General features: G+C 46.1%; 1 protein-coding gene across 1 annotated transcript in view; it reads right to left on the bottom strand.

The window, feature by feature from the left end:
* The window catches only part of LOC119460608 (plexin-B-like), a 213812-nt gene that overhangs the window by 172344 nt on the left and 24722 nt on the right, over positions 1–16746 (bottom strand). The window contains exon 2 of the mRNA XM_037721629.2: positions 14515–14569. The gene's annotated coding sequence lies outside the window, so the exon portion shown is untranslated. The remainder of the gene's footprint in view (positions 1–14514; positions 14570–16746) is intronic.

Raw genomic sequence — 16746 nt, 5'->3', positions numbered from 1 at the left:
CGTTTCTAGTTGGGGCGGGTTTTCTTAGCAAGAAGCTAAGGAAAACAGGAAGTGAGCGAAACTTGTTTTCCCTACTGTGGACCATTGGCAAAGAGACTGCAGCTGCTAGAGGAGGCGTTCACTTCTGAACGGGAAGAAAGGGTGAGCTCTCAGAGAACAAGAGAGAGACAGAGAAACGGAGTGAGACAGGTAGGGAGGTTAACCAAGGACGTGTCCGGTTGGCTACTCTACACTTGGGGAGGGGCAAAGGGGAAGAATAGATAAGGAGAGAAAAGAAACATACTAGAGTTAGTCATTCGCGCAGTCAGTCACAGAAGAATCTCCGATGCCACAAGCGTTCGTATAATCCAGTATTCTTCACGAAGGCCCAAAGGGCTTTTGTGGCCTTTTGCATGCACGAATGCATAAGCCTTGGTCCAAGGATATTTTCTTCCGAGAGCGCTCTATTATCTAACAGGCTGAGTTTAGCTTGTAGAGTACGTCGTTGAGTGTCGAAGAAGAAGCGTCGAGATTCTGATGGCCAAACGTACGCACTGATGATTTTTAGAAACTGGTGGCAGCGAATAGTGACGGTGAAAACAATGACACAAAAGGCAATCGGTGAAAACAGTCACTTGTTTCGAACACAACGCACTGCAACTCTAGCTTGAGAGTCGTACAGTTGGCTTGGGGTACATTACTTTGTGCCTATCCGGCTCTTGGCAGATGTTTGCGGAGTGGGAAAGGTGGAAGTTACGAGAGGACGACTAATGTGCTGACTAATCAGAAACGCTGCTCAATAAGGTCATAAGAATAAGGAAACAAATACAATGTAAAGAAACTTCATGATTATAACTAACAGAATCGTTACTGAATTCAAGTGTGCAGAATTTTTTTTTTTGCATGTTTTTGACCCCAACGTGGATTGACAGCAACATGGCACTGTTCTACGTATTTGCAAATCACATGTAGAGCGCACGGTCTCTTTATATGAAAATCTTCGGCCCCATTTCTAAGTTCTTTATCTAATGCTACAGGTTAAATAGAGCTGCTTGCCATTCCAAAAAAAAAAAAAACATGACATTACTCGTCCTAAAGGTAAATTGCAGGCAGAAAATCTTTCGAGCGGCTATGCTAGTCCTGTCGCATGAAGCAGAACACGAACATGACATATAACATGAATAACACAAGGGCTGTCCGATGAAAACTGCGGTACAAGCCTCGCTAAAAGAAATTATAAACTTCGTCCGAAAACGAAGCATTGAAAGCAACAGCGAAGTTAAGCGTTGTGCTCGAGCTCCGCACGCGCTGTTCTAACCATACCCAGCGTTGACATGCACAACGCAGCACGCGACACAGCTGCTGCGGCGCAGGCGCAGGAGTGATCTGGCCAGACGTGTCACAACGCTGACGCGATGAGTAACGCCGGCATGACCCATGAGATGAGACCGACGGAAAGCCGTCATTGTTTCTCAGCACCAAATGAGAGGATTTTGCTTGGCCTTTACTGTCTTTACAAAAACACAGCCTCAACGAGAATGTGTGTGAGCGCAACGCTCATGCCAGCAGCGGAAGCTGGAACGTCGCCATGACTACGGCAGAGCCGATTGAGCAGAGAGTGACGGTTTGCAGCCAAACGCAGGACAAGTGAACAAGCACAGCAAACTCAGTTCCAGGCTCTTAACGTTTGCCGCTGAACAATCCATCTAAACATGGAGATAGCATTACGGAGCCTACATCGTCTCTCACAGTGCACTCTTTCCACCTTTTTAATTCGAAGGCTTTGCCACAAGGGATGATGAGAAAAACGTGCAGCTCCGTGTCGGGCGGCAACAGCCACATTAAATTGAACTTCCTAATTCCTTTCACTTTTAACAAACACAAAGTTGTTGTGGTGCCAGTCTAGCCGCCGTTTAGGATTCCTTTCACACGAAAGTTCCGTAACGCGAAGCGCGAACTTCTGCCTTTCTGTTTGATACCTAATGTCTGGCACACCGCTATCAAAAGCACTCGCAATTAAGATCTTTGGATTGAGATAATTGGATCACTCTAGCGGAACCGTTCGTAACAAAAGAGAAAATGAAATAAATTGTTCACCGAACAAAGTTTCTGGAGTTTGGGTCCAGCATGGCGGGCAAGGAAAGAAAACTCATCTCATTTTTCCGAGTTTCATCATAGCAGTTCAGCCTCTGTTGGTGACAGTTACCTCGAAGTACAAATGCGGCTGGAATGAAAGAACCTGAAATGGCGTTTTGGTAAAGGGTCCTTTCTTTGTGGTTCGGTCATGTTTGTGCCGATGGCCGCTGCTTTAGCGTAACGCGGCACGCCACAAGCGCTGCTGCCTTCCCTTACGCTCAGTTGCTCTCTCTCGCTTCTTTTCTTCTTCTTCTTTTTTTTTTTTTTTTTTTTTTACTCTTAGGCCTTTGTTTCGACAACGCGCCGGCAGTGGCAGATCCCGATGGAATGGCCAAAAACTCGAGCACGTTTTCGACGCACAGAACGTCGCCTTACTTGTTGGTGCTCGTTTAATGCTGGCTTACGCGGGATTGCGTTCGTTCTTTACACGGAGCTTTGCTTGAAAAAATATACTTGTCCTGGCGTTTCTGCTTTGGGCAGATCTCCTTGGAATTTCCTTTCTGTTGGAACCAGAACTGACTGGCTAAAGTGCTTGTTTAAGAGCAAGGAGGAATTTGAAATGGCATACAAAAAACTCAAAGTTAATAGCCTTCAGTAACCAATAAGCAAAGCTCTCCTACAGCGAAATTCATTTTTACATATACGCATCCTCTGTCAACGATAAGGCTGTTCAGGAGAACACGAGACTTAGTTTAATTTATCTTGTGCAGCAAACAACACGGGTTTTAAGAGAGTGAGAGAAAATGATTTAATGAAAGGCAGGGAGGTTAACCAGGACTGAGCCCGGTTGGCTACTCTACACTGGGGGAAGGGAAAAGGGGAGAGTGAGATTAAGAAAATATATATATATATAACCCGCCGTGGTTGCTCAGTGGCTATGGTGTTGGGCTGCTGAGGACGAGGTAGCGGAATCGAATCCCGGTCACGGCGGCCGCATTTCGATGGGGGCGAAAACACCCGTGTACTTAGATTTAGGTGCACCTTAAAGAACCTCAGGGGGTCCAAATTATTCCGGAGTCCCCCACTACGGCGTGCCTCATAATCAGATCGTGGTTTTGGCACGTGAAACCCAATAATTAATTTTTTATATTATTCACTGAAATGCCAAGCAGGGTTTGCCACATCCGGTATCATCATTAGAGGTCCGGCAAAAATAGCATGCTGGATAATTGATTTGATGGTTCGGAGGAAAGTATTTTAAGGAAAGAAAAATACTTATAAAGCGCATTAGGCACGACCTATTATCATGTAGTAACAGTCAGTGGAAATTGATCTTTTAGAGAAATTTTGTGTCGTAAGGTGAAATGTAATCAATTATATTAAGTATTTAATATCGGTCTCAAAAATTATTCCAATTCATTCTTCTGCTTCGGAAAATGGTTTCCGCTTGAGGAAAATGGTTAAAACTAAATTTCTTTTAACCGGAAATATTTGGTGTCCTGTGGAATATAGAGCACCTTTATTTATTTCTTGTTACTTCGTAAGTTAACGTTATCCTACTGGCGGTTAACCTCAACTTTTTCTGGGTTCTGTTTCACGCAGAAAAAAAGGCTACTGCTTGCACAATAAAAAGGATGTGATGTGCATGTGTGGTATTTTCCTTTTATTGTCTTTAGACAATTATAGAATAAATTAGTTCAATCATATGTATTGCATTCATACCACAAAGATAGAGCTTGGCAAGCAATTCGCTTGCTCTTTCTTTTGGGAATACGAACTTGCAATCTAGAATACTTAGTAGAACAATCGTTGATTTGTTGCATTTTAATGCGCACCATTATTGTCCATATTGGCTAGCGTATTGTACAAGTCTGTCAGAAAACAAGAGAGAAAAAATAGTCGCTGTTTTAAAATTGAAAGAAGCGAGAATGGAATGGAGAAATGTATTTTACAGTACAAATCGTAATCAAAAGAGACGACGTCGCTTGTTCTTCTGCCCCTTGCCGAGAAACACTTGAGACAAACTACAGAAAGTGTTGGGAGTTTCTGCACGGTAAAGAAACGATCTAGCACAGTGAGACTTTCCTCATCTCGACGTCCCTGAAACCGAGATGGCGACAGCGACTGACCAAATTCATTCCGAAAAGCGGAAGCGTGCGCCAGCTGAGGCTCGCAAGGGAAAGCGAGATAGCGTGGTGCAAGTTTTTGTTTTCATTCCGCGGTTCCCACTTCCGCGGCGGACGTCCAAGCCACGCTCTGACAAAACCAGGGGATGGCCACGCACGCCTTTCAGAAACGCCGGGTCCTGATTCATTCGATTGCAGTCCAGACGCGGGCGCGTCACCCCAGCGAGCTCTTTCCCGTCTCTGCTCTAAGCCCTGCACCACGTTTTGTCTTTTCTTGCCTCTTACTAAGGTTCGCGTGCAAAACACAATGGAAAGAAAAGCAACACCTAACGCCGCCTCGCTCTTCGGTTCTATCCTGACCACTCTGCGGCGCTTAGCGCTCAAGTTGGGATTGGAATCCTCCGGTCCAAGCAGTGGCCGCCCGCCCGCGCAAGCAAAACAAACCTGTCGCTCCGATGTCTGGCGAGGGTGCCCCTGTCGCTTCTGGTTCGGTCTAGTGGGCTTCCCCACAAACCACTCGGGTGTCGGCGAGCCCCTTTTTTCTCTTTGGCCCAACGCCTCCGCGCTCCCCACAAGTTCGGAGCCGCCTTCCTTACCCCCGGCGCACCGGCTGGAACAGGGCACGACACAGCCATCAAGCTGGCGAGACAGCCACAATCCACGACGCTTGGAGGCGCTCCATCTGCCAGGCGTACTGGCCCTCTGCTTCTCAGCCAGACAACACGAAATGCGGCTTCCGTATTCCGTCCCTACTTGGCTGCACCTCGGGACGACCAGGGCAGCTTTTTGTTTCTTAGTTTCATGCACTACCCAGCCAATGCTCCACTCTTGTGATACAGCATTGGCCCATAGCAGCGTGGCGCATTCGCAGACATCCTGTGTGAATTAGCCCAGCGCTAGAGTAGCTAAATCACCTTCTGGCTCTTTTATAAAGTTCCATACTTGGTATACTGGCCCTACGAAACGAGAACCACGGGGTTTAGTGACGTTCAGCACTTACCATGTGCCACATTCCCCTCTGTTACGATATGTTTGGCCGTTTGTGTAAGTACATAAAAAATACGAGCGCTAGCCCTGACAAAAGTTATAATAAAGTTTTTCTGTACTTGGATCGTTTTTTAATGGGGTCAGGCGCACAGAATGCAATTCTAAGAAAAACGGTAACAAAGGTCTCCAACCCTGAAGTATGGTTTACAGATCCACTTGCTTATAACGCATCTAGTGTAAACAAAAAGAAACAAAAAATAAAACCATATCAGGTTTAAAGGGAAATGCTTGATTTAGTTGGGAGTTACGGCAGCGCATCCCGGTAGGGATTTCCACTTCCAGCGTACTCTGGCCACAACATCATCCAACAAAGTGATCCATTTAACAGACGGCAAATACTGCACAACGGAGTGCATATCGCGTAGTACTGCACGCAAGTAGCTCTTAAGCGTAAATGTCGCGGAGGCCAGTGTTCCCCATGTGGCAACATATTGCAATCATTCTGGCCCCGCGAGGATCTCCCAGGGAACGCGATGTCCCGGAGCTCGGCTGTCATCTTGCCCTTGACCGAGGGCGGTAGCATTACGCAGGTTCAGCCGTCAAGCCACCGGGTGCGGGTGATGGCATGTGAACTTGGAGGGCGGGGAACGCGGGTTGGGGAGAAATGCGGAACAACCCCGGTAGTTTATTCCTGATACCTTTCGCCTGGCGTCGTAAAACACCGATACACAGGGCGGAAATCGGTTTCTGCGCTAGAAATTGTAGCGGGTGTTTACAACATAATCTCGTCATAGTTCTCGTATGTATAGCAGGACGAGCCCTCTCAACGTAATAGTGCTCGTCCTCACCTGTGTTTTATGCGTTCTCATAAATAAAAATAAATAAATAAATATTACAACAATGTATATGTGGCAATAAGATTGCGAGTTGGGCTAGTTAGTTGGCGTTCATATTTGACTTAGTTTGAAGCGCACTGAAGACACGGACACAGAAAAGAAGTGTAGAGCCCTGCATGAATGCAGGTATTCCAATAATGTCCTTTCAACAAAGGTGTAGCTGTCAGATACATCGTGAAATATCTGTGGCGATAACCACGCACAGGTCGTGCTTTTAAACATCCACCGGGCTGTTTGAGCGACTATGACATTGAACCGCTGAGAGTTTGACCATGGGTCAGTTTCCTCTACGTGGAAGCTGCATTCAAAAATGGATGCAGTAGAAACCTATTTAAGAAAAGCCTGTGCAGAGATTGGGAAACGCGTTAAACATACCATCACGTAAAACCATGTCTGACATTCCTTCATATTGCAGACGCAGATTTGTGACGTCAAAACCCGTAAATTTATCAAGTAATGCGCTTAGATGTTTTTGTAGCTATTCAGTTATTTTCACACCTTTTCTGATCGTGTTATTCAGCTCCTTTTTCCTTTGTTCAGCCACCCTGCAGTAATTCTTATCGTGCTACATGCTGCTATGGGCAAACATTCTAATTGTTACAAGTAATATCATTTTTTAAAGATGAAACTCCTGTTTTTATCCATGCCTTACTAATATTATTGCATTTTGTGACTGGCCGATACTTGAGGTGGTCACCTTGTTATCGCGGTGCTAGCTGTTATAACTGGCGGGCGCATGAATACTGCGGCCAGCGAGAAAACGCATTGTTTCTTTCTTTCTGATTTATAGCTTTGCATGTTAAGCGATAGCACTGTTTTGTTCTTACTTTTGTATTGCGAGTTCCTTGGTAATGTTGTGTTGTTTATAATTACGCATTATGTAGAAAGGTGCATGTTATGCAGACATCTAATATATATATATATATATATATATATATATATATATATATATATATATCATGAGAAGCCAGCAACCAAAGACACCAAGGACAACATAGGGGAAATTACTTGTACTTACTAATTAAATTAAAGAAATGATAGAATAATGGAAATGGAAATAGATGAAAAAACAACTTGCCGCAGGTGGGGAATGATACCACGTCTCCGTATTACGCGTGCGGTGCTCTCACCATTGAGCTACCGCTGTGCCATTTCCCCATTCACTTTCTGGGGTATTTAGGTTTTACTACTACAACTAACCGTGGGAGTGTTAGCATGCATGCGCCACAGTTCTTCGTCTTCGCCAGCCAGCGCCACAGCTCTTAGTTCTAAGAGGTTAATTAGTGAAATTTTTGAATTAGTTGACATTGTGTTTCGGCTTCTCGTGCTACTATGTCCGCCTCTTCGAATAACCCAGCTCAACGATAAGAATTATCCTACCTGCCACAGGCGATTTTTAGAAATTCCGTAAAGCTTAATTTTGAACACCCTGTATATAATATGCATAATGGAAGTAGTTCTTCGGATCCGGTGTTTCATAAATTGAAAGAAGTGCAGGCGCACGTAGAAGAGCAAAAACAAATATATATATTTGACGTTTCGGCTGGCGTCCGGCCTTCATCAAGGCACTACCGAACCCCGACCAAAACATCGAAATAAATTGTCTTTTCTTCGTTTGCTTTTCTACGTGCGCCTGCACTTTCAATATACATATTGACACGTGTACATGTTTATCTTTCACCGGTGACCGCTTTTCACCGGCTAACAAATGTTAGACGTTATCGCTAGGAACAAGACGCGTCTGCATGTATCGGAAGTTTCTCGAACGTTATCGATGCTTCTATCCGTTGTCTGTTGTCACCGACGCTTATGTAATCTGATTGTATGAGCGACGCGAATTGTCTAGTACTTTCTGGATGGACACGCGTGCACCAGGGATTATCTAGAGCCTTCGATGACTCAAGTATAAAAGTCGACACGTTTCGCCGCTGATCAGATTTTGACGATCGCCGACTGTGTTCGCCGCTATCGTTGTGCTTTGAGTGCAACTTACTTTTGGGGGCACAGGTTCGCCCAATAAAGTCCGTTTCATCATTCAGTTTTGCGACTGTTTTCTTCGGCGTCATTACTGCGTGACATCTGGTGAAGGTGCATTTCGTTCATGCACTGAACGCCCCCGCAAAGCCGCGATGCAAGCCCGAAACCGGAGGACAACACCAACGTCGCCAAGGACCAGCGAGCCATCCCAGCGAGCCACACAGCAAAGACTTCTGCCGGAGTACGGACTTCTTCCCGAGAAGTCCGTACGAGAAGCGTCGCCCATCATGCTGCAACTAGCTCGGGAGCCACCGACCTTTCGTGGATCATCGGCTGAAGACCCTGAAACCTGGCTGGAGACATACGAAATGACCGGGACGTTCAACAAATGGAGCGACGACGACAAGCTGCGCCATGTTTATTTTTCATTAGATGACGCTGCTCGGACCTGGCTTGATAACCGAGAGACCACCCAGGTGACTTGGGACCTATTTCGTGAGAAATTCGTGAGGACCTTCACGAATGTCGTACGAAAGGAAAAGGCCGAAGTTCTATTAGAAACCAGAGTGCAATTGCCGAACGAGAACATCGCGATCTTCACGGAGCAGATGACTCGCCTCTTCCGCCACGCCGACCCCGACATATCTAAAGAACAGAAAGTTCGGTTCTTGCAATGCGGGGTGTCAAAGAGCAACTATTCGCGGGATTGATGCGCAACCCGCCCAAGACGGTCGCAGAATTTGCTTCGGAGGCCACAGCGATCGAAAAGACGCTTGAAATGCACGCCAGGCAATACAACCGCCCTGCGCTGACAGACTACGCCGACGCTCAAGCACTAAGCGCCGACAACCTGCGGGAAGAGCTACAGAAGTTATGCCCAAGGTCGCAGCCTCAGGTGGCCTCGATCGCTGACATAGTTAAAGAAGAAATTCAGCGGTCACTGGAAGTGTCAGAAGTTCCGGCATCGCCTCAACCGCAGCCGGAAGCGATGACCTACGCCGCCGTCGCCCGTCGTCAAGGTCCCGCTCCGCGCTCACGCCAGGGCCCCGTAACGCCGCAGTTCCGTCGTCCGCCGCCGACAGCACGCCCGCCCGTCGCCCAGCGCAGCTACCAGAGGAAGACGGACATTTGGCGCACCACCGCCCGCTCTGCAATCCCTGCGGGGAAGCCGGCCATGTCTACCGCCGATGCCCATACCGTGAGATGGGCCTACGAGGGTTCGCCGTCAACGTGCCACGTACCTTATATGTACGTACGTTATGTCATATCTGCATTGGTCATATACATATGTACAGTACATTTTATGTGTATATTACATGAATAAGAATAGCAGAGTGTAAAGCACCATATGTTAAAAACAGCAAATTTACTTGAGACAAAGCAGTAGTCGGAGCCGCCTGCATTTAATCTCGTCCGTATAAAAAGAAAAAAGAAAGAAAAAACCGTTCGTATGTAAATAAAGCAAAGGTTTAGTATACGCATATGCAAAAAAATTTTTTAATTGCCAATATATTCATAAGGAGAGCTAGTTAATTTCAGGCATTTCTGTTGGGAAACTCAACTATGTTTGCGTAATGTGTATGGGCCTCTTTGCTGGCTAACAACCCTTGTCGCCAACCTGTTTGCAGAATGTGTCGCGCATTCAAATCTTACATAATACATGAAGTAACCAGCTCCCGCTTTCTCGCCTTAAAATTTACTTTTTTATCCTTGTCAGTGAAGTAACAAAAAGAGAGAGAACGAAGGTTTCGAAAAAGAAAACGGTTCCGCGAGAGGGCAGATTAGCCTCGGCTTTCGCTTTCGTGTTGTTTTTACTGGGCTTCCATTTATCCGGCTCTCAACAGCGCGCAATGGCGTCACGCAGCGCGCGCCTGCGTACGGCGTTTCCCAAGAGACGCCGCCGCCAAAGCAAAGCCGGCCAAAGCGAATCGCACCGGTACCCGGCATCCCTCTCCCTCGTCCTCCCCCTCCCTGGATGCCTCCTGATCGCGTTATGCGCCTTCGCTTTCACCCCCGTCTCATGCATTCTATTTCTGTTTCTACCATCCCTGTTTCGTTATTACGTTATCCCATTTCCTCTCTCAGGGCCTTTCTTCCAATGGTCGCCCTTTGTTTCGACGGGTTTTCTCCTTCCTGGCCTCGTGGGTGCGTGAACGCACAGAGACTCAGGGTACAGACAGCAAGGGGTGGAAAGATCGATCCAATACCCTGCCCATCATGCATTCCTCGAAGCTAGAAATGACCTGGCGATGACTAACGCCCCGAATCACGAACCCCGATTCGAACTCGCACCTCCGCCCCCAATCTACTCATGCCGCCTCTTTACTCAGCTATTCGGTGCCTAACAGTGCTGCATTTACTCAAGTGCGGGTGAATGAGAGAGAAGAGGAGATGGGAGCAGAAAAGAAAGGGAGGGTACCCATGGTCGCACGAAGTAGGCTAACCTAGATTGTAGTAAAGGGGCAAATAAAAAATAAGAAGGAAGAAGGACACTTAGTGTGCACACGCCCGTATAGATGAATGCTTATTCACGTAAAGTCGCAAGCGCTCGTATAACCCAGCTACTTTCAAGAAGCGCAGGAGTGCCCCAGTGGCCTTGAGCATACAAGAATTCTCCGACCAAGGTCCCAGGATCTTTGTTTCGAAGAACGGTCTGTTGTCTAAGCGTCTGAGACTAGTTCGCACAGCCCATCGCTGAGAGTCGAATGATAAACAGTGGCACGGAATCTGCTCTGTAATTTTATTAGAACCACAAGAGTGCGTATGCAGCAAGGTTCGCCATTCCGATGAGGAATGACCACTGGGGTGAGTCGGTTTCACGAATGCGAGACTGACTGACAGCGACAGAACGACCGAGTGTCGAAATGACTGAGCAAATAGGCGTCACAGTGACCGCCACTCTGCGTCTTATAAGAACAGCCGCAGCAGTCTCCTCGTTATACCTGATATTCAGAAAACCTCATGAACAGACGGCAGTATAGAGGGTTCTGTATTATGCACTCCCACCATCCCTTTGTTTTTGTTACTGCGATAGTATGTCGTGGGTTCTTTGCATTAGTGGTTTTTATGTGCGCCAGTGACAGTCGTAGAAATTCTCAAGTGCCTTGCAACTAGTTTATAATGAAATAAAAATTGGAAGGCGAATCAACTTCCAGTTGAAGTCGATGAAACACAAACGCTTCCTAATCCTACGAGAATTGGGGGTGAGAGAGGGACGGGGTCATTGCGCGCACCTGACTCTGTCGCGTTACCCGACGCTTGAGGAGCATCGGACTTAAATTTTTTGAGTGCACTATCTTTGGTTTCAGCACACATTTTTAGAGTGTACAATATCCGGGATCAGCCCACGTTTCGACATATGATGACGTGTTTATTGATTTTGAAATAATTTCCAGTGTTTTAGATGCCAAACCGGCGTCCTGTTGCCGCAGCGGGGTATCGGGGCACCCCCGGCGTTGAGCAGCAGCGTGCGCCGCAAACGCAGCACGACGTTGTTCCTGCGTCTGGACAACGGAGTGGTCTGGGCGCGTGTGCGGGCCCGCCTTGCTTCAGTGCGATTGGCGTTTCACTGGAGCTCCTCGGCAGGGGTTCTGACAACAGGCAGGGCATATATTTGCGATGTGAGGGACGTGGTGCTTCACTGCAGAAACCACACACGGGCAGCATGGCTAGTGTGCACGTGCGGGAAAATGATGACACAATCTTGCAAGGTCTGCATAGTTGTGTTACAATTCGTTCCAGCAAGCAAAACCGTCTACCCCGAGGTCTTACAATGCGGCTTTTTCTGTGCACCAGTCTGTGATATAGAAACATGAACGGTCGGTCGCCACTGGACGCTCCGACTCTGATGGAAAGGGAAATCGCACAGCTAATGGAGTAATGTCCTTCAGAAAAGATATTGAAACTTCATATAAAACAGTACTGTTATGTGTAATTCTAGACGATGGTGAAAAATCATGAGTGGTCATGTAATTGATATTGCAATAAAACGGGCCAAGCATCTGAGCGCGCTGGCTTGTACGCGAGGAATTCTTATGCATGTACTATTTCGCTGCCGAGGTATGCGCACGTGGCCTAGCGGTTACAGCATTGAGTTGCGGTGCCAGGGGTCCTCTGTTCGAATCCTGCCTGTCGAAAATTTTGCTTATGTTTATGTATGGAATGTATACATATATTCTTATATATATGCGGAACATCGCGGCGACCAGTGGTCCCAGGAGCCACATATCGGCCCACATTTTTAGACTTCACTTCATCCAGGATCGGACCACGAAAGAGGCTATAGAAACATATCTGATACAGAAAAGTGGCGGTAACTCGCTAAGAAAGACTTTACCTTTAAAATTACGCCTATTTCACGTACTGTAGGTATAAACGTTATGATAAGCATTTTGCGTGTAGCTGGTTACCTAGCCTCGTTTAGGATTTACAGAGTGTTATCAGGTACGTGTAACTTTGAAACAAGATGAATTTATGGGTACATTGCGTAAGGCAAGAAATTTTGGGACCCCAGCAGGACGCTTGCTCGGCGCGCCACTTCTGCGCATCATCTTCAGAAGCACTAACTTTCATCGGAGCCATGGCGGAAGCTATAGCACGCGCGCAGCTCGCTCTCTCTTTTCTAGGTAAATTGTTGCTATGTGACGTAGCGTGCGCTCCAATTTGCCTCGGAGCACTATAACTACGGAGAGGCAAGCAGATGTATAAAGTTTCACTAGTTCCATGCATGCGCCTGTGCTCACTGATTTTTCTTTTATTTTTTTTTTTTGTCGTATATATGAGAGGCGATATGTACGGTTAAGTGACATCTGAAAAACACAAGAAGCCTGCATTCTTTTTACATGAAACGCCCAAACCTCCGGCTGGGAGACTTTGATGTTAATTTTATGCTTTAAAAGACCCCGACAAGAGATATGTATCTAGTAAAAACAAAATGTTTATCCACGTGTGACCCAGAAAAATGCAGCTACTGGGGCATTTACAAAATTAGTGATGCATTTATGACTCTACCATCAGCCTTTGTTTACATATTAAGGCGCCCTGCACAGCTAGTATTGGGGAATAATGTCTCCTTCATATCTCATAGAGCGACAGTAGGTATACTTATATGAAGAATACGATTATGGCGGCATTTTTTAAAAATATGGGCATATAATTCAATAAGCGCAGTATGTATGCTAAAGTAACCTGCAACCTTTTTGCTTTGATTCATTTTGTCAATAAGAACATCCTTAATGGTACCCTGCCTGTAGACTATGATCAACATTACGCCATTATGGTATGTTATACTTAGTGCGGTATAGAAATATGAATGCGTTATTTGAATCCCGTTTTCTCCATGGGGCTGACATCGACCTGCAGCGTCCCGATTTAAGCAAACACGACTTGTATCATTTCAGCATCTGGCATAAATAAAAAGGATGTTATTAGTTGCAAATGTGCACTAGGAGACGGAGAAAAGTAAGAGATAAGACGATGATGTTAACCAGAAAAGCCTCTGGCTGACGCTGGAGAAAGGGAACCGGGGAATAGAAAGAAAAAAGGTAGGAAAGACGCGGTGAATGGGTGAACGTGCGCGGACAGCACCATGACGTTGCTGCAGGCCAGTCACATAAGTTAAGACGCACAAAGGTGCATTCACTGCCCTGTCGGCCGACGAGCGATGCAGACGGTCTTCCAGTGGCACCCGCACAGACAGCGGCCGATCGTCCAGTCATTGCTAGGTTTCTATTTCCTCCTTTCTAAAGAGTAGGCAGGCGTAGTGCCCCTTTCGGTGGCAGTTGCCAGCCTGCTCCTCGCTTTCCCTTTCCTGTCAGATGTACATGTTTTCAAATCAACAATAATAATAATAATAATAATAATAATAATAATAATAATAATAATAATAATAATAATAATAATAATAATAATATTATAATAATTTAAATGGAGGACAGTGACACAATAAGTGGTCGGTGTTCTCTTCACAGCCGCAGGCAGGACATGCAGCACTGTCGGTCATTCCGATTAGTGTTCACATTCTGCGTTGCCGCTCCATTCTATAGGGCAGACGCAGCTTCGCCACCTGGCAGGCGCGGGGTGTTCTACTGAATGCATGAAATAAACCCTTCACTGCTACTCTGACCTTCTCCCGGATTTTACCGATGTGGGGCATCGCTTCTGTGTCAGCTGTGGTTTGGATTTTCTATTTTTGGAACTGCGCAGTTCATGGTACAATGCATCCAATAATAAATTGTCTGCGTATTATACTCGTTCTTGCAGATGCCCGTTGCATGAAAGTGTGATGAGCATAGAGACATGATAAAACGAATGATTTGCTTTCACGTTATTGCAGCATGTACGACAGACGTCGGTGGCTTTACTACTGAATAAATTCATTTGCATTCGGTGGCCAATTACATATCCAGAACTGCCAATGTGATTGTGAATGTTACTCTTTTATATAAAACTGTATTATCAGGACTTTGTTTTACCTTTGTTGTCAGAAGCTTGCGATGCGCTGTAGAAGGGTCTGATGACTTCTTGCCGCTACAAAGAAGAAAAAAGAAATCGTGAGGCTTTATGTCAGCGTCTTAAATAAAACGGAACCTCAACGGCTTCGTATCATGTACTTCTAAAAGAGGTGTTGTAATAAAAGTTACCTTTAGTTCACACTTCTAACATTGACCCCAAGGGAGTTCACACTGGGTTTCAAAAAGCAGTGTATTTCTATTTCTAGCTTGAAAATTCAATCTTAACAACAGATGATAAAATTTGACTGATTTGTTAATTTATATTACAAATGGTGGTAACTTTCTCCACAAACAAACAAATTGAAGAATCTGTAACTAACCTGTCAATAGTATAACAGCAGCATAGCCGTAGTATACTGCGACTGTGGTGGCATAGCCACGGTGTGCCGCGTCAATTCTCATAGCTGCAGGCTGTTGACATAGCGACGGAACTAAGGCTGCTGACAAGACCGCTGCGCCATCATTTTGAGTAACTGGGCAAGCACTCCTTTCCTATCACTGACGGAAATTCGAGCAAATAGCAGGATGAATCAGAGACGTGGGCATAAAAAAAAAACCACCTCATAAAGAAAGCAAACGAAAAACAAAGAAAGCTAGTTAGATCAAATAGAACGCGTAGAAAGACAGCGAAGAATTAAATGAAACAGGCCAGCGAGAAGGTGTGGGCGACGACAAATGGGCAGACGCGGCGACGACCTAATTTGTCGGAATTCCGGTCCTCCGAGCATTGGAAACTCGCGCACTGCACACGTTAACGAGCCTGCTGGGTGTCATGGTTGGCCGATCCCTCGGCTTTCGGGCTAATTAAACGCCCCCGAAGAGCCACGAGATAGAAAAGAGAAGACGGCGCAAGGGTTCGTGGTACGCGCAGACGACGACGCCTTGCGGAGGAAAAGGCGTTCACGCGAGGCGAAGCGCGGAACGTAGCGCGGGTTAACGAGGGCGAGCGCAGGGCCGCAGGCGTACGCCGAGAGCTTCCGACTCCACCGTCTCAGCCGCCGAAGAAGAGACATTACCTTTTCGGCGCTCGCATTTGAGCTATCAAGGGGTAATCACATGAGACCCTTGACTACGTGGAATACAATTCGATCAATGCAAAAGCACAGACAACGCCCGTCGCAATATTTTAGGAGTCGTCAGGCGACGTGGTCCTGTGAAGAGTATGTATATACCTCATGTTGTCGCTACTCAAAACCGCGCATAATTCGTGAGGCTAAACCGTCTTCAGCCAGTGATCATCATCATCAGCAGCCTATTTCTATGTCCACTGCAGGACGAAGCCCTCTTCCTGTGATCTCAAATTACCCCTTTCTTGCGCAAGCTTATTCCAACTTGTACCTGAAAATTTCCCAACTTAATCACCCCACCTAGTTTTCTGCCATCTTCGACTATGCTTCCCTTCTCTTTGCACCCATTCTGTAACTCTAATGGTCCACCGGTTATCTAGCCTATGTATTACGTGGCCTGCTCAGCACCATTTCTTTCTCTTAATGTCAACTAGAATATCCGCTATGCCCCTTTGCTCCCTGACTCCGAATTAACAAGGTTGATCCGACCTAACAATCGCTCGACTGCGAACCTGTCAAGCTGTTACTAAGCTTAACTTTACCCAAACAGATTTACGAATTAATTCGTCAGAGGATTGAGTTTAGCTGGCCTCAGTGCACTCGTGCGTATACATGTTCGCTACAGGAATAACTTATGGAAGTGTATTACGCGCTGAATACATTACCAACGTTGACATTTGTGTGACCGCTGTGTGCTGCATGTGTCATCGCATTCTTCTCTAGTAGCGGGCCAGTCGAGCATGCAGTCAAGCCATTCCAAATTGCATTAGGGAATTTATCTGTATGTTGTGCAAGTGATAAAGCGCGCCAATGATTAGCATAAAAGTTTGCCTGAGGTAAAAGGAACATAGGTGACAAGAGCTGCTTTCTGCGGCCATGCAATAGAAAAACAATTGTAGTTTCTTCATAATTCGAATCAGTGACTCGACAGTGAATGTTTTGCGCAGTGTGCTTTGCACTATTTCATGCGGCATCTATATTAGAGTAAACATTCGGAGAAACATGCGGCGGGCAATCTCCTTCTGAAAAAAAAAAACAAACAATAACGCTTTATTCAGCGACTCTAGTACGAGTCGTGTTCGTTTGTGGAGGTGTGTAGACACACAGCTCTTTCTTCCTCCTGCTT

This window comes from Dermacentor silvarum, chromosome 8 (assembly GCF_013339745.2).
Source record: "Dermacentor silvarum isolate Dsil-2018 chromosome 8, BIME_Dsil_1.4, whole genome shotgun sequence".
Lineage (NCBI taxonomy): Eukaryota > Metazoa > Arthropoda > Arachnida > Ixodida > Ixodidae > Dermacentor > Dermacentor silvarum.
Note: the sequence above shows the minus strand (reverse complement) of the source record. Positions and strands in the feature narration are given on the sequence as shown.